The sequence below is a fragment of the Poecilia mexicana genome, unplaced genomic scaffold (assembly GCF_051168715.1).
Source record: "Poecilia mexicana isolate PSO_F unplaced genomic scaffold, ASM5116871v1 scaffold_2, whole genome shotgun sequence".
NCBI classification, from domain to species: Eukaryota; Metazoa; Chordata; class Actinopteri; order Cyprinodontiformes; family Poeciliidae; genus Poecilia; species Poecilia mexicana.
The window spans coordinates 15,527,494-15,552,036 of record NW_028263371.1 but is presented as its reverse complement, the minus strand read 5'-3'; the positions used below and the strand labels follow the sequence as shown (position 1 = coordinate 15,552,036).

The window sequence follows — 24,543 nt, the reverse complement described above, 5'->3', positions numbered from 1 at the left end:
CATATTTTACGGGATGTATTTGTGTGAAGACTTTCTCGGTTGTGAACTTAAATAACGGACTGACACTTAACAGACATTTTGCGCATCAATACCGCTGCCTTTGAGCCAGACCTGCCCTGTGTGCTACAGTCCAGATCTCAGAATAACGTTAATGCAGACAAGTCATTTGTCATTTACAATAAGTCTCTGAATAAATTTTGTTTTTGTTTTTTAAGATCAAAATAAGTCATAAATTCAGAAAAGTTTTCAGTTTTCACTCCAGAATAATAAACTTTTAAAAATCTGATCAACATTTACTAATATGCATCTGTCAAGTGAGCCCTGCAGTTGTTGATATGACTATTACTTGCTCATTTTTCTGTTATTTTATTTAAGAATTCTGTAAATATCATTAGAAAAAAGTTAGTGTTAAAAAAGTGAAGTTAAGTGAATATTAAATTGCATATGATATGCATGTTTCAAATGAACCAAAAGACATACTTAAGATCGCTGAAATTAAAATAAAGCAAATGTAAAACACAGAATGGCTTGCTGAAATGTGTTTAAATATATTGCTGTTCTATGTAAAGAACGTCCGCCAAGGTCGGCCCCCCTACATTTTTAACACACCAAATATGGCCCCCTTTTTCAAAAAGTTTGGACACCCCTGTTTTAGAGCATGTCCATGATTATTTTTATTTTAAAATAACATACCATATTTTCCGGACTATTTTGCGGACCATACTATAAGCCACAACCACAGTTTTTTTTTTTCTTAAACTGTGAACGTACATATACAGTTGTGGTCAAAAGTTTACATACACTTGTAAAAAAACATAATGTTATGGCTGTCTTGAGTTTTCAATAAGTTCTACAACTCTTATTTTTCTGTGATAGAGTGATCGGAACACATACATGTTTGTCACAAAAAACAGTCATAAAATTTGGTTCTTTCATAAATTTATTATGGGTCTGCTGAAAATGTCACCAAATCTGCTGGGTCAAAAATATAGATACAGCAACATTAGTATTTGGTTACATGTCCCTTGGCCATTTTCACGGCAACTAGGCGCTTTTGGTAGCCATCCACAAGCTCCTGGCAAGCTTCAGGTCGAATGTTTGACCACTCTTCTTGACAGAATTGGTGCAGTTCAGCTAAATGTGATGGTTTTCTTGCATGAACCTGTTTCTTTAGCACTGTCCACATGTTCTCAATGGGGTTTAAGTCAGGACTTTGGGAAGGCCATTCTAAAACCTTAATTCTAGCCTGGTTTAGCCATTCCTTTACCACTTTTGATGTGTGTTTTGGGTCATTGTCTTGTTGGAACACCCAACTGCGCCCAAGACCCAACCTTCGGGCTGATGGTTTTAAGTTTTCCTGCAGAATTTGGAGGTAATCCTCCTTCTTCATTATCCCATTTACTTTCTGCAAAGAACCAGTTCCACTGGCAGCAAAACATCCCCAGAGCATAATACTACCACCACCATGCTTGACAGTAGGCATGGTGTTCCTGGGATTAAAGGCCTCACCTTTTCTCCTCCAAACATATTGCTGGGTGTTGTGGCCAAACAGCTCAATTTTTGTTTCGTCTGACCAGAGAACTTTCCTCCAGAAGGTTTTATCTTTGTCCATGTGATCAGCAGCAAACTTCAGCCGAGTCTTAAGGTGCCTTTTCTGGAGCAAGGGCTTCTTTCTTGCACGGCAGCCTCTCAGTCCATGGCGATGTAAAACACGCTTGACTGTGGAGACTGACACCTGTGTTCCATCAGCTTCCAAATCCTTGCAGACCTGCTTCTTGGTGATTCTTGGTTGACTCTTGACCATCCTGACCAATCTCCTCTCGGCAGCATGTGATAGCTTGCGTTTTCTTCCTGATCGTGGCAGTGACACAACTGTTCCATGCACTTTATACTTGCGTATAATTGTCTGCACAGTTGCTCTTGGGACCTGTAGCTGCTTTGAAATGGCTCCAAGTGACTTCCCTGACTTGTTCAAGTCAATAATTCGCTTTTTCAGATCCACACTGAGTTCCTTTGACTTTCCCATTGTAGCTTTTGTAGCTGAGTCTAATCACTGGGTCAAATGAGCCCTATTTAAATGGGCTCATGAGAAGTCAACAGCTGTAGTCAATCAGAATCACTTAGAAGAAGTGAAGAGGCCATGACATGAAGCTAATTTGATTGACACAACTCGCTACATCACCAAAATTGACAAATTTTGTTGCTGTATCTATATTTTTGACCCAGCAGATTTGGTGACATTTTCAGCAGACCCATAATAAATTTATGAAAGAACCAAATTTTATGACTGTTTTTTGTGACAAACATGTATGTGTTCCGATCACTCTATCACAGAAAAATAAGAGTTGTAGAACTTATTGAAAACTCAAGACAGCCATAACATTATGTTTTTTTACAAGTGTATGTAAACTTTTGACCACAACTGTATAAGCCGCATGGGGCTATAAGCCGCTGGTGTCTCTGACTCTCTTGGTTTTCCACAAAAATTTGTTGGACTTATTAAGGACGCAGCCCTCTGTCTGCAACCTCAAACCATGGATTACATGTAGCGGCACTATGTATTAAAAGATTGTTACACGTACACAGTATCCCTCTGTACCATCAGATCGATAGTCCTCAACTTAAAAGCTGCATCATATGAACTTCTTCGTGTGGTTTCAATGATGAGGGGGTATGAGTTTGAAAACATTTCTCTGTTGTGCCTGTTGTTAGCATGTGCTTGTTCTAAATGAATAATTCAAAGTGTGGCAAAAAAGCAGTGGCTTAGAGTCCGAAAAATACGGTATATGAAAAACTACCATCAAAATGTTATTGAGCTTTTGTACTTTTCAAAGGGCTGTTTTCATGTCTGTCAGGCTAAGACTCTTTCTGATTCATTGCAGGTAATGACAGTTTATTGATTCAGCTGCATCCAGGAAAATAAGATGTATTAAACCTGAAATGGCTTGAACTGTTTGCACAGGAATAAAAACCTTGATAACATGAATAGGGTTGTAGTGATACAATAATTTCACGATACAATACGATATACAATATTCTGGTCACGATACGATATATATCACAATATTTGTTGGACGATGCAATTCGATACGATTCAGTGCATTTTTGCGATTTTCTGAAAGATTTTAGGACAGAGTGATTTTAGTCACATTATTGTGTTCTATAGGCTTGAATTTAGTTAACTGAAAACTGATTAAAAGTACCAACTACGCAATACCTGACTCTGATTGGAGAGTCTAACAGTGTACAGCTGGACAAAATGAATCAACGATGCAGTGAGAGAATTAGTTTATGTCATTTAATTCATGTGGATTTGACATAAAACTCAAAAGTTAAACGGTAATCCAGGAGCATAGTGGGGAGATTATCAGCCTCTGTAGACTCTCAATATGCAAATGATTGCACTTATGTTTTTTCTTTTGGACACTTTGGTTGCATTTTGGAGTAAAAATGCAGCCACAAAAGCAGTCTTTTAGACCAGGGGTGTCAAAGTCAAATGGATGGAGGGCCAAATAAAAAATTTAGCTACAAGCCGAGGGCCGGACTGATCGAATGTTCATTGAAATTTTTTTAAATGACTCATATAGTCTAGTGAACCTAATTGAACCTACTGAAAACCTAACAAATATATTCCAATATGATCAGATAAATAAAGCAATATTTTCTTATGGCTCTGTCAGTAATCTTTAATTTTCAACAGGCACAACTGAAATATTTTTAAAATATAATTGGATTGAAATACAATAAAATAAAGTGCAAAAATCTATTAATACACATATGTCAGAGTCAAGGCATTTAGATGTGTCGCCGGCGACACATCTAAATTTGCAGTACCATAATTCCGCCACACGTAGCGCTAAGTGGAAAAATTCCAACGGTTTCTGAAAGAGGAGACGTTGCACTTTCCAGCAAGTATCGGGTTAATACGGTAACTTCGCAGCTGCAGCTGCAGAGAATGTAATTAATCCGGGGGGCACTCGTTTAATAGACGGTATATTTCGGCAATAACTTGGTGGATATTGAAAGTTCCGGTTGTTATGGATACATGGGTAAGTACATCATCTCACAGAACATTTAAAGAACTACTTACAGTTCAAATGAGGAAGATATTTTTTTTCAGACGGGGTGCCGGCTTGCTGCGGTCTGCGGGCCGGTTCTAATAATAAATCAAGATCATCCCAGGGGCCGTAAAAAACCTTCTCGCGGGCCGGATGTGGCCCGCGGGCCTTGACTCTGACATATGTGTTTTAGACTATGGGAAAAAAGGCTTTTCTACCTTGGCTCCTGGAGTTAGCCGTGGCTGTAAGCTGCTTTCTTCTAACTGCTAAAGTAGCCGCTCCGCCTCACCCCGTAGTGATCGACTCCCTGCAGCTACGCAGCCCCGTTATTCCCCTGCTTGTATCTCTGAGTAGCTGCCTCTCAGACTGCCAGGATCTAATAGTACTCTCAGTCTCTGGTACTCTTTGTCTGTTGCTAACAAGAATGATTGTTATCATGGAAATCCTCACTGCGCCGCGGATTCCGGCTGGGGATTTTTCCTCTTCGTCTTCCTGCTCAAAACACAGCGCCGCTGCGCGCCCGCTTCGGATGTTATCAACCCATGTTCATTCTTCAGGCAATCCTTTATATACAGAACAGAAACCACTAAGCTAAAAACTAATTATGAAGTTAATGCTTCCAGTCGAAATTTGCATTAATTTCAAGATCTCACTGCTTTTGAAGCTGCTCCGTTCGCGCCGCTACTCCTTTCCGCTTCTCCGTTCCGCTTCTCTTTCACGGTTACTTGCGCAACTTTACTTCGTTCCTCAGCAACAAAATACAGCCCATCGTTATTTATTGAAAATTTTACATTTCCAAAAACACAGGAATCTAATGTTTTGTTTCGATTTGTACGTTTGGAAGCTCATTCCCTCTCACATAATCGGAAAAGCCGGGGAATGGAGGCGCTTTTGACATTTCTCTCTCTTTTGACATTTCAACTCTATAATAGTCACAAAATTTCACCAAAATTACTCTCACTCTAAAATCTTTCAGAAAATCACAAAAATGTATTGAATTGTATCGTTTGCTGATTATCACAATATATATCATATTGTGAGCAGAATATCGTGTATTGTATCGTGAGATTATTGTATCACTACAGCCCTACTATTGTCGAGGATTGATGAATCCGTCCAATTGCCCAACCTTACATTCCAAGCAATAAGCAGAGATGAAAAAAAGTCAGTTGTGGGTTTGTTTCCATGGCTCAATGTTGGTCAAATAATTTACAGATGTATGTTTTGTTAGGGTTAAGGATTACATGCCATTTTATTATTTATGTGTAGTTAAATGTTAGTGTAGTTATAAAGTGTTCATTACCGAAACATTCTTATTCATTACCGACATACGTTTTTTCATTACCGCTATGCTCATTTTATGATAATTTATTTAGATTAAATAAAAGAATTACATGAACTTTTTAATTCCTCAATGAAATGGTCAGACTCTTTATATTATGGTTGTGTTGTTTTTTCAATTTAATGATTTAACAAAAAATTAGAACCAAAATTGATTTTTAAAATTTTATTCATGTTATGGTAATGAAATAATTGTTTACATTAAAATAATAAATTTTGTTATTAATAACTATTCTTTGTTGGTACCTTCTCCTTTGTGGACACTGAAGTCCATGGTGTCCAAAAAAAGTGGAAAAATGTTTTTGTGGTTTCATATTTCTTCATCAAAATTGTGTTACGGTAATGAATTTATTTACTCAATGTCAGACTAAAATGTCTAAAAATTCTTTAAAAATATGCATAGAGGTTATAATTTTACATTGAACAATAAGACTAGATTCTATTTTATTAAGGTGTGTTTTTGTGTGTATACAATGCTTTTTTATTTTTGCTATAAGTTGTGACATGTTCGTGACAATCACCCACCTGGTCCTGGATTTTGTCCTGCATCTGATCCTGCACCTGGACCTGGATTTTGTCCTGCATCTGGTCCTGGATTTTGTCCCGCATCTGATCCTGCACCTGGACCTGGATTTTGTCCTGCATCTAATCCTACATTTTGTCCTGCATCTGGTCCTGGATCTGGTCCTACATTTTGTCCTGCATCTGGTCCTGGATCTGGTCCTGCATCTGGTCCAGGATTTTGTCCTGCATCTGGTCCAGAATTTTGTCCTGCACCTGGTCCTGGATCTGGTCCTGCATCTGGTACAGGATTTTGTCCTGCATCTAGTCCTACATTTTGTCCTGCATCTGGTCCTGGATCTGGTCCTGCATCTGGTCCAGGATTTTGTCCTGCACCTGGTCCTACATTTTGTCCTGCATCTGGTCCTGGATCTGGTCCTGCATCTGGTCCAGGATTTTGTCCTGCATCTGGTCCTGGATCTGGTCCTACATTTTGTCCTGCATCTGGTCCTTGATCTGGTCCTGCATCTGGTCCTGCATCTGGTCCAGGATTTTGTCCTGCATCTGGTCCAGAATTTTGTCCTGCACCTGGTCCTGGATCTGGTCCTGCATCTGGTACAGGATTTTGTCCTGCATCTAGTCCTACATTTTGTCCTGCATCTGGTCCTGGATCTGGTCCTGCATCTGGTCCAGGATTTTGTCCTGCACCTGGTCCTACATTTTGTCCTGCATCTGGTCCTGGATCTGGTCCTGCATCTGGTCCAGGATTTTGTCCTGCATCTGGTCCAGAATTTTGTCCTGCACCTGGTCCTGGATCTGGTCCTGCATCTGGTACAGGATTTTGTCCTGCATCTAGTCCTACATTTTGTCCTGCATCTGGTCCTGGATCTGGTCCTGCATCTGGTCCAGGATTTTGTCCTGCATCTGGTCCAGGATTTTGTCCTGCATCTGGTCCTGGATCTGGTCCTACATTTTGTCCTGCATCTGGTCCTTGATCTGGTCCTGCATCTGGTCCTGGATCTGGTCCTACATTTTGTCCTGCATCTGGTCCTGGATCTGGTCCTGCATCTGGTCCAGGATTTTGTCCTGCACCTGGTCCAGGATTTTGTCCTGCACCTGGTCTAGAATTTTGTCCTGCACCTGGTCCAGGATTTTGTCCTGCACCTGGTCTAGAATTTTGTCCTGCACCTGGTCCTGGATTTTGTCCTGCATCTGGTCCTACATTTTGTCCTGCATCTGGTCCTGGATTTTGTCCTACATCTGGTCTTACATTTTGTCCTGCACTTGGTCCTGTATTTTTTCCTGGATCTGGTCCTACATTTTGTCCTGCATCTGGTCCTTGATCTGGTCCTGCATCTGGTCCTGGATCTGGTCCTACATTTTGTCCTGCATCTGGTCCTGGATCTGGTCCTACATTTTGTCCTGCATCTGGTCCTGGATTTTGTCCTACATCTGGTCTTACATTTTGTCCTGCACTTGGTCCTGTATTTTTTCCTGGATCTGGTCCTACATTTTGTCCTGCATCTGGTCCTTGATCTGGTCCTGCATCTGGTCCTGGATCTGGTCCTACATTTTGTCCTGCATCTGGTCCTGGATCTGGTCCTGCATCTGGTCCAGGATTTTGTCCTGCATCTGGTCCAGAATTTTGTCCTGCACCTGGTCCTGGATCTGGTCCTGCATCTGGTACAGGATTTTGTCCTGCACCTGGTCCAGGATTTTGTCCTGCACCTGGTCTAGAATTTTGTCCTGCACCTGGTCCAGGATTTTGTCCTGCATCTGGTCCTGGATTTTGTCCTGCATCTGGTCCTACATTTTGTCCTGCATCTGGTCCTGGATCTGGTCCTGCATCTGGTCCAGGATTTTGTCCTGCACCTGGTCCAGGATTTTGTCCTGCACCTGGTCTAGAATTTTGTCCTGCACCTGGTCCAGGATTTTGTCCTGCATCTGGTCCTGGATTTTGTCCTGCATCTGGTCTTACATTTTGTCCTGCACTTGGTCCTGTATTTTTTCCTGGATCTGGTCCTACATTTTGTCCTGCATCTGGTCCTGCATCTGGTCCTGGATCTGCTCCTCCACCTGGTCCAGGATTTTGTCCTGCGTTTGATGTAGCATCTAGTCCTGGATCTGGTCCTACATTTTGTCCTGCATCTTGTCTTGATCCTTGTCTTGCGTCAGCCTGTTGTTCTTTATTGTTCGTCCTACCTACAAAAGAGAAATGAAAACCAGTCATATACTTCACCTTATCATAGATGTATAACAAAGGTTAGAAACACACAATAATTAATGATTATTTTTGGTAAAAAACAACAACATAAAAATAAGATATATTTATACTTTTCACTTTTTCCATGGCTGCTTCCACATCTGAGCCAACACGAGATGTGATGGGACAGAAGACAATGAGGTGCTTCTTCTCCTTAATTCCCTTTTCCTTGAGCTTTAACATAATTTGTTCCAACAAGACTTCATCTGCCTCAAACGTTTTGCCTGTAGTCATGTGTTCTATCTAAATACACAGTGAAACAACCAAAATAAAATTTACATATAAAATGATGTCAACAACTGGATTTCCATGAAAAAAAAGTTACTGATCTCCCCACACATGTGGGCCAACCCTGCTAGTTTACACCTGTTACCTGATGCCTCTTCATCTTATCTTCCACACTTTGGTTTACACTGTGGATAGTTCCCATCTTGTGACTTCCTGGCACAAATAAATACACAATAACATTTATCCATTCATCCATCCAAATGTTTTTGGAAGTAGCACAGGTTCTTTGAATTACACTATGCACTACTTCATGTTAGATGTAACTTTGGAAAGAAAATACTGAATTTAAATGTTTGGAAAGGAAAACTACATTAATGATACTTGAATTTATGATCTGAAAATCTAATATGGATTCTCATCATCATATATCATCTTCATTAAGTTGGGTCAATGAAAAACAAACATAACCTACAAGTTTGTGTTACCTGTTGGGTATAATGTTGCTGTTCCTGCTGATGCTGGAGGTTAGGACTGTGTTGATCTAAAAAAGACCTTAATAGAGATGGTTGCAGGTTAAACAAGTGTGAATGAAGTACATTATGAAATAAGTTATATTGCTGTTGTTTTTCACTGAATAAACTCTAAAATCTGACTGATCAATTTGATTGATCAACCTCCTTAGCAACTCAGCTGCTGTAAATATAACAATAGCTCAGAGAAGCTAAATTTACTCTTATGTTAGCACTAGGGTTGCCACCTGTCCCTTAATATATGGAATCGTCCCATATTTGGCTTTTATATAAATATTTTTTTCACATATTTTTTAAAACTGTCATTATGTTGTGACAATATGGTATGAGAGGTAATGTGTGAAAAATCTATTTCCTCTGCTTTCTCCCAGTGCTAGAAACAACCAGTGAATGACAGGAGAGTTTTAGTGCTGTCAATCACAATCTCATGTGGTGCTGCTCATTCTTCCTCCTCCTCAATTTGTGCCATGCCGCAGCTAGCATAGTACAGAGCTGTGCAGATTCAAACTGTGAATGCTCAGTTTAGTTTGCATAGCTACCAAATGACGGCAGATAAACAGTTTCTTGTAATAAATTGTTTCTCTACCATTAGCACATTTAGCAGTGAGTGAATGAGGTTGATTGACAGCGCTAAGAGCGTCCTACTGGTTCTGATTGGTTGTTTGGGTCAGAACGGTGCATTACTTTAGCTAGTAATATTAATTCACAAAGGAGATGGAGGAGATTTATTGTTTCACATATTAGCTGTCTCATAACAAACTGCTACGACATTGTGACAGCTTTAACAAATATGGAGAAAACATTTTTTATTAAAGTTACATACTGCAGCTTGAATAAAATGCAACTACATAGCATTTTTGAGAAGTCTGGATTGCTTCATGTATATTTTGCATGTTGCTTTTGACTGTTGCTCATGGGGAGAGACATTTCAGTATCAAACTAATATAAAAAATTTAAGCAATTTTGGATGTTAAATTCCTGAGCAGTAAATATTGTGCTAATTATCAGTATTGGACCAAAGAAAGCAAGGCAGATGCAAGCCTTTAAAATTGTGACGCTTTTTATGGGTCAAATAGACTCAAACAATTGTAACAGCAGCTGTGAAGGGGGGCCCAAATAAATTTTTTGTCAGGGGGCCCAAGATTCCTGGCAGCGCCCCTGGATATGGTACACAAAATGTTTGTATTGATTAATTAAGTTTCTTATTGTGGTTTTAGTAGACTGTTATGGTTTGAGTAGCAGCATAAATGGTACGCTGCCACTTTAAGGCCAATTTCGGCTGCTGCATATAAGCAAGCCTTCACCTGTCATGAGGCTGTTTGCGTCGTGACGTCAACTGAATCTGTTTCCTTTGTTTGCACCATTCTGGGTAAGCGTGGCTCAGCTGTTTAATTGTTTGTTGGCTTTAATAATAGTTATTAATGCTAATTGGTTTATCTGCTTAGCCTCCTTTGCTGCACCTCCAATATCTGGACCGATCTCTCTGTTCATTTGTTTGATGACAGGAAGGTAAGGGCTAGCGTGGCTAAGTAACGTCTACCCCATGTAAACAAAGACTTCACTTAGCGTTTTCTTAACAGCTCCACTGCATCTAGGCGGAATTGGGGATCTGGCTATTTGGCAGTGCAGTCATTTATCAGGTCACAGGTAAGCAGCTGCTGCAAGTTATATTTTTGTTAGCAGTTGTATTAATAATTTGCTCTATTCTTTTTAGCCTTCTGACTCTAATCAGCACTGCATCTGGAGTGACACTCACTGCTGTTTTGCCTACCTATTGTTTTAAAAGACCAACTTGAACTTTCCCTGCTGCCGGGAGCATTGATGGCACTAAGGGGATAAAGTGCAATATTGTAGTGCTATTGTGCTTACCTGTGTCCTTATTACATTACATTTTCCTCGAGTTATTCCAGGTGGAGGAGTTGGTCAATGTAACCCTTCGTATACTATATTTGGGTTCATAATAAGAAAATCCACCCCCAGGTTGCCACAGTTTGATTATTAAATAATCAATTATTTGCTTATTTAATGTATAGTCGTATCAGCCAAAATAATACAAATGGTCATTTAAAGAACAAATCATACTAAGAGATTAACAATAAATACATAAATAATTCCTACTTTAAAAAGGTTTGTTAGGGCTTTGTTTTCATTAAGAAATGTTAACATCTTCTATGAATTCAGTGTTCAGTGGTCATTAATGTCAGACACAAACCTGCTGCCCAGGGGCAGTTCTAGATGGGGGTTAACAAGGGTGGAAGTTATGCTAAATAAATGTCTTGTGTTAATGCTCAGTGGTGCATTTTTTTTAACCTTCACAATTTTACTTTAATAATGAATTAAAAATTATAGTGCTGCACTTTTAGCTACTGTATTGAGATAGGATCACACTTTCCATCTGCCATGGATCTGCAACCTGAATCTCTGGGGACAAAAGTGGCTCTTTGGCTCACTTATATCAAATGCTCTGTTTTGTTTTAATTCATTCTCTTTAACTGTCCCAATGGAAAAACACTGACTACCCTGGCCCAGGTGGTAAATTTGGTAAATATTTTGGTAATACGCTTTACAATACCAGAATTTTCACATAACTTGTGCTTTTCGAGCCCTGTCTGAGGATGCACTTTGATTATTAAATCAGGTGTTATGATCAGTTACTCAGTACTTGAGCAGTTTACCAAATACATTTTACACTTGCTTAATTAAACTTGTTTAAGGTATGCTACTCTGATTGAAGTACAATTTTGGAGTACTCTATGTATGAACAATTGCTCTATGGATTACTTTTTAAAAACAAAAACATTGCCATAAAATATTGCCGATCACTGCAGCGGCCATCCCAACCCATGAGAGTAGGACGACGTACTGTGGTGGTGTCCCTTATTTTCATTTCTGAAAGGTGGCAATGCTAGTTAGCACCCATTTTTAGGGTGGAGATGAGAGATCAAAAAATATATGTGCGACACACACTGATGTCTTCAGCATTACTCTCTTACGACGCACAAGCGCAGTCAAACTGAATTGCAATTTCAAGCTGTTGGGCTCTTTAAAGGTTAACAGAAGTCAATCCTAACACGTTTAGTGCAAAAAGGATGATGCATGTACTGAACAAGGGCGTAGGAACGAGTCTGTCATTGGGGGGGACGCATATCGGAAACCTGACAGATCAGTAAATAGCTTGAGCAGAAATGTCATAAGCTATTGTGCCATCAACACGTCAGTAATGTGTTACTCTAATCTGGCCCCTTGTTTCAGTAACAAGTATTCTAACATGTTACTATTTACAATCCAATAATCAGATTAAAGTTAGGCATCCACATACCATAATGACTGTCATTCCAGGATGAACACTCACTTTATCATTTGCCTCACAACTAACAAGCTAAATACTCTGGTAGCACAGAGTATTTAGCTTGTTAGTTGTGAGGCAAATATTCTGATATATTTATAGGTGAAAAGGCATTTGATTATAGGTCAAAATGCATTGATAAAAGTTGACTGAGAATTGAACAGGTTCTGCCTCTTTCTAAAACCAAAGTAAAAACGAAATCATAAAATAGGACCACCGTTTTAAACTCAAATCAGTTTGACCAACAAAAATAAAATCTAAAAAAACAAGTTTTGTTCTTCTTGAACAACTCTCTACATCAGTGTAACAGTTTGATCTACAAAATAAATAAAACTTATACTTTTCACATCTAACAGACCCTTAGCTCCTCACTGTTAACTCAGTCTCACTTTCCAGCCGCACATTTAGTAACTTATCAAACATGAGCCATAAAAACACTGAGGCAAAAAGACTAAATGTTTTTTTTCTCCTGTCATTTTCAGCCGCAAACATTTAACTAAAATATCTCCTGATATGTGTTTCTGTCTCTGCCTCCCTCTGACTCTCTGCAGCCTGATGTTCCTACATGGATTCATGTATTTACAACAGACACTACAGTAATGTACAGTGTCAGAATGTGAACTAAATAAAGATAAAAAAAAGTATGCTTTTATCATACAGAATGAGAATTTAAACAACTTAACAATTTTCAGATGTGTACATTATTAAACATCTCAACTCTATTTACTGTGTAACCCGTTTCTGATAGCAAAAATTTTCACTAATTTATTTTTAACCTCTCCTCAAGCACTTATTGTCTCCTAACCATTACCCTTATTCTGTGGAAATAATGAATAAAATCCTGAAACGTTGAAAGAAATCAACCTGACATCAGTCTCCACCTGTTCTCCTTTGTTGTTCTATTATAATTAATATAATTTTTATATCTTCACACCCTGAAACGCCAACTCGCTCTCCTATGTCTTCCCTGACCTGCTCCTCTCATAATAAAATAGTTTAGCTTATTTAAAAATTAAAAACAGTTAATACATATTTCAATAAACTAAATGAAGACCTCACCAGAGCTTCTTCACCTTTCTTCAACATCATCAACAGGACTGCTGTTCTCCTAAATATATAATATAATATAATATAATATAATATAATATAATATAATATAATATAATATAATTACATGTTAAGTGGTCGAGTATGATCAGGTGTTGCTCACTTTAAATAACGAAAAGCCTCATTTCGCTGCTGTTTCAGTCTCATTCTAAATCAGGGGTGTCAAACTCAATTTCACTGAAGGCCACTTCAGCATATTGGCCACCCTCAACATTGACGGTACAAATCAGGAGTGCCCAGGTCCAGTCCTCCAGACTGCAACTTGTAGATGCATCCCTGCTAAAACACACCCCAGACAAAAGGTTGACTTCCCTCATTAGCAGCAACTCAGTTCTGTAGAGGCTTATAATGAGTCAATGATCCAGGTGTGTTAGAGAAGAAACACATCTAAAGTTGCAGATGGTAGCTCTGGAAAACTAGACTTGGGCAGCCCTAGCATAAATGTATGAAAATACAATGTTAAAAATATACCTTATATATACACCTCATATTGTTAAATAACACTTTGGAGCGTCTGGTTAGGAAGCTCATTCAAAACCTTTGGTTGAAATGACGGGTTAGGGTTAGTCTCCATTACAGACCAGAGAAAACTAAAGAGATTACAACACTGTGTTAATCCATTTGAGGAGCCGGCAGTTTATCTTGAGGAAATAAATGACGATGCAGAAGTTAATTAGACTGTAACTTGTGCAGTCCGCTGCTCAACCACTGCGGGCGTGGCTCCGCCGCTGCGAAGAATTAGAAACCGCTGGAAGTAACTCATCTAGCGGTTTTAACAAATGGAGCCTTCTGGGTGCACGTTACCCAGGAGAGCGGCGCTCTGGAGGAGCTGCAGACGTAACATATGTCCGTTTTAGAGAAGCGAAAACAAGCAAAAACAAAAAAATCCTGGTAAAAGCGCACACCGGCCCGCGCAGGGTAAAACACTCAGAGTTCATTTGGTCTGTTTGGATCAGACAGATCCAACTGACTGATGAATTAGCGCAGATTTTTCTGCAGATGGGGACCAGGAGGAAGTGCGTTCAGACCTCAGCGGGTGAAGTGATGCTAATTTAAGTCAAGTCACTTAATTCAATTTATTAAAAGTTATTGGGGTGATTTTTGTCATTACAGTGAAAAATGTAGATGCATTTATCTGCTTAATTTGTGATGGGATCTGGATTCACTGTGAATATTAGCTAAACCGCAAAAAATGCGGCTAAATAGCCGATGTTAATATGATTATAATTTCACGGATAAAAATAGTACATGACCAATATTTTTAATCTTGTCGGTCAAAATAACGGTTAACAAAAAAAAGTCTAGAATGACCTGCCACCCATGACACCAACTCACTGAATCTTCATTCACAGTCTTACTTAGGCCTGTCACGATAACAAATTTTGTTGGACGATTAATTGTCTAAAGAAATTATTGCAATAAACGATAATATTGTTTCAAGACCTTTTGACACTGATTTAATGGAAATGACTACATGCGATTTCCTGATATTATTTTCAAAATAACACGTAACACTGAAATTGATTAACTAAATAAAGTCTGTATTGCCCTTCAGTAATCACTAGATTTAAATAGAGAAAACGGGCACATCAACTTCCTATTGCAATAATTCACACCACACCATTTTTTGCCCCTATTTTCCCTTTATGACAAGCTTAGATCGTTTGCCGATCTAACTGATCATCCTGCAGTGTATGATGGGTTACGGTAGATCGTGGTGGCCGTTCCGATCTAAATCAGGGGTTTTCCCCGACTGGGAGCTTAACGCTGAATGTGACAGGTAGCCAATCAGAAAGCGCGGATTCTCCTCCTGCTTTCTGAGGGGAAATTACGGAGGGAATCCCAAACAGCTGAAACGGTGCAACCCGAAGTCCAGTGGACATCGGAGATGATATGTGGGAACAACATTAATATTTATTTAACGTTTCGTGCAAAGAATATAGAAATGAAAAGGGGAGGAGTTGGAGCCAAATTGCTACCGCAGTTGATGAACCCGGTAGGTTTTCAGCTGTTCTTCGTTAACGTAACATAAATAGGTTATAATTATTTTCATTCAGCTAGGTCTTTACACTGACTCTATAGCCACATGCATCACAGGTAGATTCTAGTAAAGCATTGATTAATGCCTGATTTTAAAATTAGTTAACTGGACTTGCAGCCGTAATTTTTTGCCCATGTGGCTAGACACCACGACGATCGAACCGTTATACCTAGGATTTCTGTCGGCTAATGTATCTCTCAGGGTTTGAAAATGGGCCGACAACTCGTGTAATGTGCGCTGGACAATTAGACTAAGGAAATGAGGAAGGGAGGGTCAGTGGAGAGCACCGGAGCTGAGCCTTTTTTCATTCAGTGTCATCAATAAAAAGAAAAAAAGGCAGGAAGAGACGATAATTAAAATTATCTCGATAGGTTATTTTATCGTCCGATTAATTGATTTATCGTTTATCGCGACAGGCCTAGTCTTACTTGTAGATCGATTTTTTTTTCTTGGACATTATGATGTTAGCTTGTCAACATCTCAGTTTTATTCGCTGGTAAAATCAATAAGCAGCTTGAGGTGACTGCTGCTCTCTAGTGGCGAGAAGCCGTAATGTTGGCAATAATCAGAATGCATTGTGGGAGATGTAGTTTGTTGTCAATTCGTGCTCAAAACCTATTTTAAGTCAATCATGGGTCTATAAAACGCTGGGGGGGGGGCACATAAAATGACATGGCGGGCCACATGTGGCCCGTGGGCCTTGAGTTTGACACATGTGTTCTAAGTCATTGTGACTAGACTAGCTAACTTTTAAACAAAGTTAGCAGTAAAATGTTGGACATGTGACTATTCCAGAATTAAAACGGCTTAACCAAAAAGATTTAGTTCTATGAGTGGAAGATTTTAAAAAAAATTTGCAACTGCGGTGAAATTATGGCGGTGAAATTCCTGTTGGAAGGGGGCTTGGATAAAGTGATGTCACCAATTGACCATTTGAATGTGATGATCTTTGGTCTGTTATGATACCAATGAAGTTTGATGCAGCTGGGAGCTTCTATGGAGAAGTTATTCCACCTTGATGTTTCATGGTGAATGGGCAGATTTGAGGCTTGGCCAAGCCCACATGCTTTGATGCACTAAAATTCCTTTGATAACCTTTGACCTTCAATGCCTCAAAACTGTGCTGACTGAGTTTGAAGCCTGGATCTCAAAAGCTGTAGGACGAGTTCGCTCAAATACAACATCAATATAAAATAGATAAAATGTCGGCTTTGATTCAAAATGTCCGACTTCCTATTGGGTTTAGACCATGGCTTCAAGAGACTTTTTGTTGGACCTGACAAGATACACATGTGTACCAAGTTTCATAATTCTAGGTTAAAGCATGGCTTGAGGCTGATTTTTAAAAAATATTCTAGGGGTCACTGTGGAGGAATTCGGCCATGCCCACCAAATATTGGACTGCAGTCCTGTTGGTGGATGGAAAAGGATCGATCTCAATTAGTTTGGTGCAGCTGAGATCTTATGTGGGGAAGTTATTCCAACTTTATGTTTTATGGCGAATGGCCAGATTAGAGGCTTGATGTAGATCTGTTTATAAAGACAGTTCATTTTTCTTGCTTAGTGCTTTTAAAATAGGAGGAAATTGACGACTGTTGTCAATATTGGAAGCAGATGTCACAGAGGAAACCTCCAGCCACTAGGGGGAGACATGCAGAAATGCAGGGACTGCCAACAGACTAAATGGAGCGTAGTTACATTTCCTCTGTCTAGGTACCTGCTGAAACGTTAGCCTGGGGCTAAATTAGCCTGGGGCTAATTTTTTAAGACATATTAAATATGTCTAGGGTAGCGGTTTTCAACGTGGGCAGTACCGCCCCCCAGGGGGCGTTCAAAGGATGGCAGGGGGCGCTGACGGAACTTTTTTACAAAAGAGGGGCACTGGGATTCCTTTGGGGGGTGTTTGGTCGAAGATAAACTTTACACCTTAAATGCACAACAATACCAGTTTAGACTTTGAGCAACTTGATAAAACATTACATGGCTTAATGTGCATTAAACCATGCTTGGTTTAATGTTACACATTAAACCACATTAAACCAAGCATATAGATGGCAGCTCTTCTTCTCTTCAGTGTTTGTAGCTTCTGGCGCAGCTCCGTTCTCCTGCTACTGGTAGCTTCACCGCATCAGTTCAGCGTTACACCGGCTGATGACGTTGCTGTGATTCACTTTGGCAGTTCTGTGATCATGTCAAAGCAGCAACTTATATTAAAAAGTGTTTTATTTCCGTTTGAAGGTTGCCCGCTTCCATGTTGACACCACATCTAATACTGAGAATAAATATATCTTACAGACCATAACAGTAAAGAACTTATCACTTATTTATGTTTTTAATTAGATTTGATATATTTATTTTTTCAATATTATTTTTCATGTCAGTGTTAATGTGATGAGGTTGACGACTCCATGACACTTTCAATTTGACTCATTAGGATTTGATTAAGAACCAGATTTGTTCTTTGTCATTTCTGTCCAGTAAAACTATTAATCTATAAATCAGTAGACAGATCTGTATAAAGATATAATCCATGTTTCTGTCTTATATTTGTATGGCATTAAAAGGACCTGGAACTTTTGTTTTTCCACTGAAAGCTCTGGTTTTGCACAATAAATGCCATGTGGGTGAAATTTTATGGATGATACTCTGATGTCCCGTTCTCCTGAAGGCAGCACAGAGCTGCTCCCCCAGAAACCGACAGAAACACTGAAGAGAAGAAGAGCTATCATCAATGTAGTTACAGTTCTATCAATGTTTTAATGCTGCAGAGTTCAGTCGTTTGGCAAATGGATCAAAATTTAAACTGGCATGTTGAACATCTTTTATCTGATCATTTTGTGCAAAATTTAACAACTAGAAAATGGCACAAAATTAGAATATTTTTTCCACTCTGATTGAGAGACAGCAGGCGCAAATCGTGACACCGCACCTACTAATGGTACTTCCGGTGGCAGGTGTCACACCTGCCACAAGTGCCACTGCTTTCGGGACTAGCTGCCAGTGCTGCCACTGCGTTCGGCTGACTTCGGCTGACCTCGGCACCTCGTACTGGCACTTCCGCTGAAACCTGCCACAAGTGCCACTGCTTTCGGGACTAGCTGCCAGTGCTGCCACTGCGTTTGGCTGACTTCGGCTGACCTCGGCACCTCGTACTGGCACTTCCGCTGACACCTGCCACAAGTGCCACTGTTTTTGGGTCTAGCTGCCAGAGTTGCCACTGCATTCGGCTGACTTCGGCTGACCTCGGCACCTCGTACTGGCACTTCATCTGACACCTGCCATTAGTGCCACTGTTTTCGGGTCTAGCTGTCAGTGTTGCCACTGCGTTCGGCTGACTTCGGCTGACCTCGGCACCTCGTACTGGCACTTTATCTGACACCTGCCATTAGTGCCATTGTTTTCGGGTCTAGCTGCCACTGCTGCCACTGCGTTCGGCTGACTTCGGCTGACCTCGGCACCTCGTACTGGCACTTCCGCTGACACCTGCCACAAGTGCCACGCTTTCGGGACTAGCTGCCAGAGCTGCCACTGCATTTGGCTGACTTCGGCTGACCTCGGCACCTCGTTCTAGCACTTCCGCTGACACCTGCCACAAGTGCCACTGCTTTCGGGACTAGCTGCCAGAGTTGCCACTGCGTTCGGCTGACTTCGGCTGACCTCAGCACCTCGTACTGGCACTTCATCTGACACCTGCCATTAGTGCCACTGTTTTCGGGTCTAGCTGTCAGTGTTGCCACTGCGTTCGGCTGACCTCGGCACCTCGTACTGGCACTTCCTCTGACACCTGCCATTAGTGCCATTGTTTTCGGGTCTAGCTGTCAGTGTTGCCACTGCGTTCGGCTGACTTCGGCTGACCTCGGCACCTTCCAAGGGTTTCCACGACCTCATACTGGCACCTCCCACGCCTCACGGACCGCTCTCGCCTATTTTTGCTGACGAGATTTAGGGCGTCCATCTTATAGCGTTCGACCGCTCCACTCAGCGTTATGTGTTTAACAGGCACAATGACGTATTTGAACATTTAATCTTTCATAACACGCTGTTTTGTTACTGGAAACCTTATACATGCAGCCATATTTATAAACAGTTGTATTTTTAAAGTATTTTTAATTGTATTATACATACTTCAGCATATTTAAATATGCTTAGTGGGGAAAACAATAGAATAGGAATAGAATATTCTTTGGTGACAGCTTCTGTGTCAGATTTAATATGAATGAATTTATAATTAATGAAAATAATGGTGGATCTGGCACAAAGTATTGCATTTCCTCTTAAGTATTCTGTTCCCTTAGAAAAGCAAATATGCCCTGGTCTATTTTTTATACAGTCTCAAATTTCAGTTTCCAATAAACTGCCTCAGTGAAAACATGTTGAGAGTTGCCATAAGCTGTCACTTGTGCCACGGGCTTCTGGGTAAGGTGCCACTTGTGCCACCTTACCATGGGTAAGGTGGCACAAGTAAGGTGGCCATGGTTGCCACAGGCTGCTAACCTCATTCTCTATCTGTTTCAGATAGAATGTAGCATATGAATAACTTTAGTTCAAACAAATAGAAATAAAATATATCTTAATTCCAACATAATTCTCATACATATTTAAATATACAGCCGGTGTTCAGACTTAAACAGAGAAAGACAACTCCTGCACTGTCAGATGGGACCTCTTCTGCAACAGCTGATAATAGCTACCACTAGGTACCTACCACTACAACTGACACTCGGTTGCCATGGTATGTCAGTGGTGACAAGCTCCTGTCAATTCCGTATTATAATTATTTTCATACAATGACCTTAATATAATGCTATTGATTATTAAACCGGGTAAGTTCACTAATATTGACTTATTAGTTAATATTAGTGATAATGGCAACATGAGATATTGACAATTCCAGAGTGACATTATGTTCAGCATGGTTCCATGACAGTGCATAGGATGTCATAACTTTAAGTGTTTTATTTAAGATAATGCAATTTTTCAAAAAACATTGAAAAGTGTTTTTAATGTTTTGAAAACACTTTTCAAAACAGTGAAACAGCAGCTCTAGTGGAAGCCGTAATTTTCCAAAAATGCCTGTTAACCAGTTTTAAAGAGTTATTGCTTGTTATTATTTAATAAATTTAATCTGCTATTTTTCATTATTTGTCAAGTTCATTACAGATTTGTGTGGCATACATGAAGGTTGCTTTTCTGTGTTTGTTTCTGGTTCTATTCATTGTCTTCAAAGTTTCTTATTCAAAGATGAGAAAAAGACTAAAATCTGAGCTACAAAATGCATTTCAATAGCATTTTCAAGGCAGCAGGAGGACTTTCACTTTCAAGTTAAACCACCTTCAAATTTTTTACACTAATATTGAATATTGATAAGTCAAAACACAAAGTATGTACATCTCAAAAACTTTGACAGTGTGTGAATCTTAAGCAGCATAAAGAACAAGATTGTTACATATTTTTGGAAATAAAAATTACTTTAGTTTATACTTAAGATGCAAATGCTTTTTTCAAAGAAAATTGTGCTGCTTACATATTTTATTTGGCAGATATGTTTCAACATTTTTTAAAGTTTATGTCACAAAGTATATGCATAGTAATTGATTTGTCAATATTTATTAGGCATTGTATGTAAATACTTTAAACAGCAATAACATATGATTTAAGTTTTCAATAGCCAAGAAGTAAAATATTTGTGTATTATAAAATCCCTCTCTGAAATCATTTGAAGTCTTCTGTAAAATTCATGTTTAGTCAACATGTGAATTTACTACATCAGGATCAAATAACTTATTATTCATCCATGAGAAATTAAAATCATTACGCTTAAAAATTATTTTTCAAACTTTATTAATTTCTACAATATACGTTTTACACAACTGCTACGTATTTCCATCTTGGCCAAAGCCCTATCTGGCAACCCAACGGGGTTCAACAGGTTCCACTGTAATGGTGATACTTAGTGGTAGATTCAATTACTTTGGCCATCTTCCTTCAATTAAATTAAGTCAAAAATATTCAAGGATAATTAACCAATACAATTACCATTGAAATAAAAATTTATAAACAGGCAATATAAGTAACACGTTTTCCAAAAACTGTCATTGCCATCCCCCAAAACATCGGCACCAGTTGTGACAGCTCTGAAACATCCTGGACACCTAACAGCAGCTCTAGTGGAGGCCAGACTCAGCTGTTACAAAGGTGCCGAAACCAATGGCATCCCTTATACCTGCTGTGTATTTGATTAATTCAAAGACGAAAGGAGTCGGTTGGATTATTCAGATGAACTTTAGTGAATAAATAGGATGAACGAATCATACATGATATACAAAACGTGTAGGAATTCAGCTAACATAAGTATTTCTGCGAAAAAACTCTTATTAAATTCTGTCTTCTTCGTCTGTCTTTAAGTTCTTCTTCTGCTAGTAATAAAGCATCATGGGATATGTAGTCCATTTGCCGAAGTCAGTGGCAACACTGACGGCTAGACCCAAAAACAGTGGCACTAATGGCAGGTGTCAGAGGAAGTGCCGGTACGAGGTGCCGAGGTCAGCCGAAGTCAGCCGAACGCAGTGGCAGCACTGGCAGCTAGACCCGAAACCAGTGGCACTTGTGGCAGGTGTCACACCTGCCACCGGAAGTGCCTTTAGTAGGTGCGGTGTCACGATTTGCGCTCGGCCCTGCTGCTCTGATTGGCTGCTGTTAGGCCTACAAATTTTAACTTGAATTGCATTTTTTGTAAACACCTGTGAAAATAATTTCTATTCCCATTGCTTTTTTGTTCTCTGGGAAATGATATTTGATAATAAATACAGAAACAAGCATAAAAATCAGAACATCTACAATAGTGATAGTAATATTCATAATAAAATAATAGTCAGTGCAAAGTCGCCTGCAAATTCTTTAGTGGGGGACGGTGAGGGACCTGGATAAGGGATAGGGGGCACTGGCCCAAAAAAGGTTGAGAAACACTGGCCTAGGGAGTGTTGTTGAGTAATTAAGCCACGCCCACCAAATATTAGACTGGGTTCCCTTTGGGGGGTCGATTAGGGTTGATCCACAGTCTGTGTGTGGCAGCTTGGCTGAAATATGTGGAATTAAGGGCCAAATGTTATGTTGTTGATGTACTGCCATGCTGCAACAACCAAGCCTTTTCTTTATTGTTTAAAGCAAGTGAGACCAACTTGTTATCTGTCATCTGACACAAGATTATCTTGATTAGGTCAGGAGAGCCAGAGATGGAGTTCTCCAAGAAAAAAAGTCACTTCCTGTTCTGAGGGGGCGGGCTTCACTCGTCTAACAATCACTCATGCCAAATTTGGGGCCAATTGAGCTTTTTATGTGAAAGTTATAGCGCTTTGTTTGCTTTGGCGAGTATGCCAAGTTCGCTGCTTTGCCACAACCCCTGAGCATATACGAAAAGTCAATTTTTTTGATAACTTTTAAAGCCCCATGTCTTACCTGCATTCTGACCAAGAGTGAAGCCAATAGGTCAAAATCCCTAGGAGGAGTTTGTTAAAGTTCAACGTGAGTAAAAGTGATAAATGGCCAAACTTTGACCTTTGACCCAAAATGACAGCCTCCCTGTCCATTGTATGGGGTACCTCCAAGAGACTTTTTTTTCTTGAGTTGGGGGTTCTACCTACATGCCGAGTTTCAGTTCTTTACGACTTACAGTTTCTCCTATCTCATGTTAGGTGGTGCTATAGAGCAGTTTGGCCACGCCCACTAGCGATTCCACCGGAATCCAAAAATTTTGGTTTGGGGACCATTTTGGGTCAAGTTTGGTGAGTTTTTGAATATGTTAAAGGCCCCAGAAGGCCATGTAAAATGACAGAAAATAATAATAAGAAATCCTATAATTACAATAGGCCTTCGCCAGCCCTTCGCTACTCAGGCCTAAATGAAAAGCTCATAGCCAGAACCACACACGGTAGAAAGATCAAGTGGGGTCCACTCAACCCTTCTTAGAAATACACTTCTTCATGTTTAGCTAGTTGCACTAGTCACATTTAGCTTACAGGAAGAGCGCCAAGCCGGTAAATAAAAGTAAATTGACCAATAACATTTAGGTTTTGGATGTTTTGGCACAAAAGAGCTTTTTTTTTCTCCACAATTTTAATAGTAAAGAAGATTAAATAGTAAAAAAAAAAATTCAACAATATTTTTTTAGTTTTTATTTTTTTTTATCTTTTTTTACTACAGCTGCAGGCATTACTGGCAGTGACTTTGTTCTGCTCACTGGCGATCACCTCTAGCCCAGATCCTGTGAGCCACGGTGAGAACACGCTGGTAGAAATGTGGAGTCGAGAACGAACTGAAAGCAGGCAGAGCTCCTGATATCTAAAGCTCTAGGACAGCCTGATAAAGTCAAAGTTAGAAGTTGTCTCTGCAGCCAAACAACGTCTGTGTTTAGGGAAGACGATGAGAATTGTTCTGAAACCACCAGTGCAAAGACAGTTTGTGGGGAGGGGATATAAATCAAAGCTTCCTTGATCAGCTACATTTCTTACATAAAGTTCTTCTCTTTTTAATCACAGAAAGTCAACACAGCCCACAAAGACAGTAAAAAAGACTCCTACCTTTACTTTCGGTGCTTCTGCAGCTGAGAATGAGACTGAAAGACGCAGCAGAATGATTAAGCAGAGAAGGCTTTCACTTTCACTTTAGGACAAACCTACTTAAAATATGGTAAAAACTTGTTGCCTCTGAAAAAATTTAACTTTCAAAGCTTAAAAATTTTAGTATGTGTAAGTTGTACATCTTATTCGACTAACTTGATAATTTTGAGATACTGATTGAGTTACATTGTGTTCTGTAATTTTAGTGAGAGTTAATCTGAGTATGTTGTTATTACTTAAACAACTTTCTAAGCTTCATTTTTAACTAGAAATGACTCATATAAAAATAAAATACTTTATTAAAACTGTTCCTGGCTTCTGCTTGCAATTTGTTTCTCTTTTCAAACTTTGACAGAAAAATACAGAACAGTGACAAAAGCTTCACCTGAGGTAGGGTGTTCATGAAAACTGGAGGACTGCAGCAGTGATGATAAATGCAAATGTTTGGAGAAATTTTTGTTTCACTTTTAGTTTGAATAGATTGTAAGACCTATAAGAAAATCCACTGGTTGA

At 39.5% G+C, this 24,543-nt stretch overlaps 1 long non-coding RNA gene across 1 annotated transcript; it reads right to left on the bottom strand.

The window, feature by feature from the left end:
• Positions 1–8,231: 8,231 nt before the first annotated feature.
• On the bottom strand, positions 8,232–24,059 carry LOC148160495 (uncharacterized). Its single transcript, XR_015765083.1, has 4 exons — positions 23,992–24,059; positions 8,877–8,943; positions 8,537–8,604; positions 8,232–8,406 (listed from the first exon to the last, which is right to left on the bottom strand). It is a non-coding gene; the product is annotated as an uncharacterized LOC148160495 (long non-coding RNA).
• Positions 24,060–24,543: the final 484 nt, after the last annotated feature.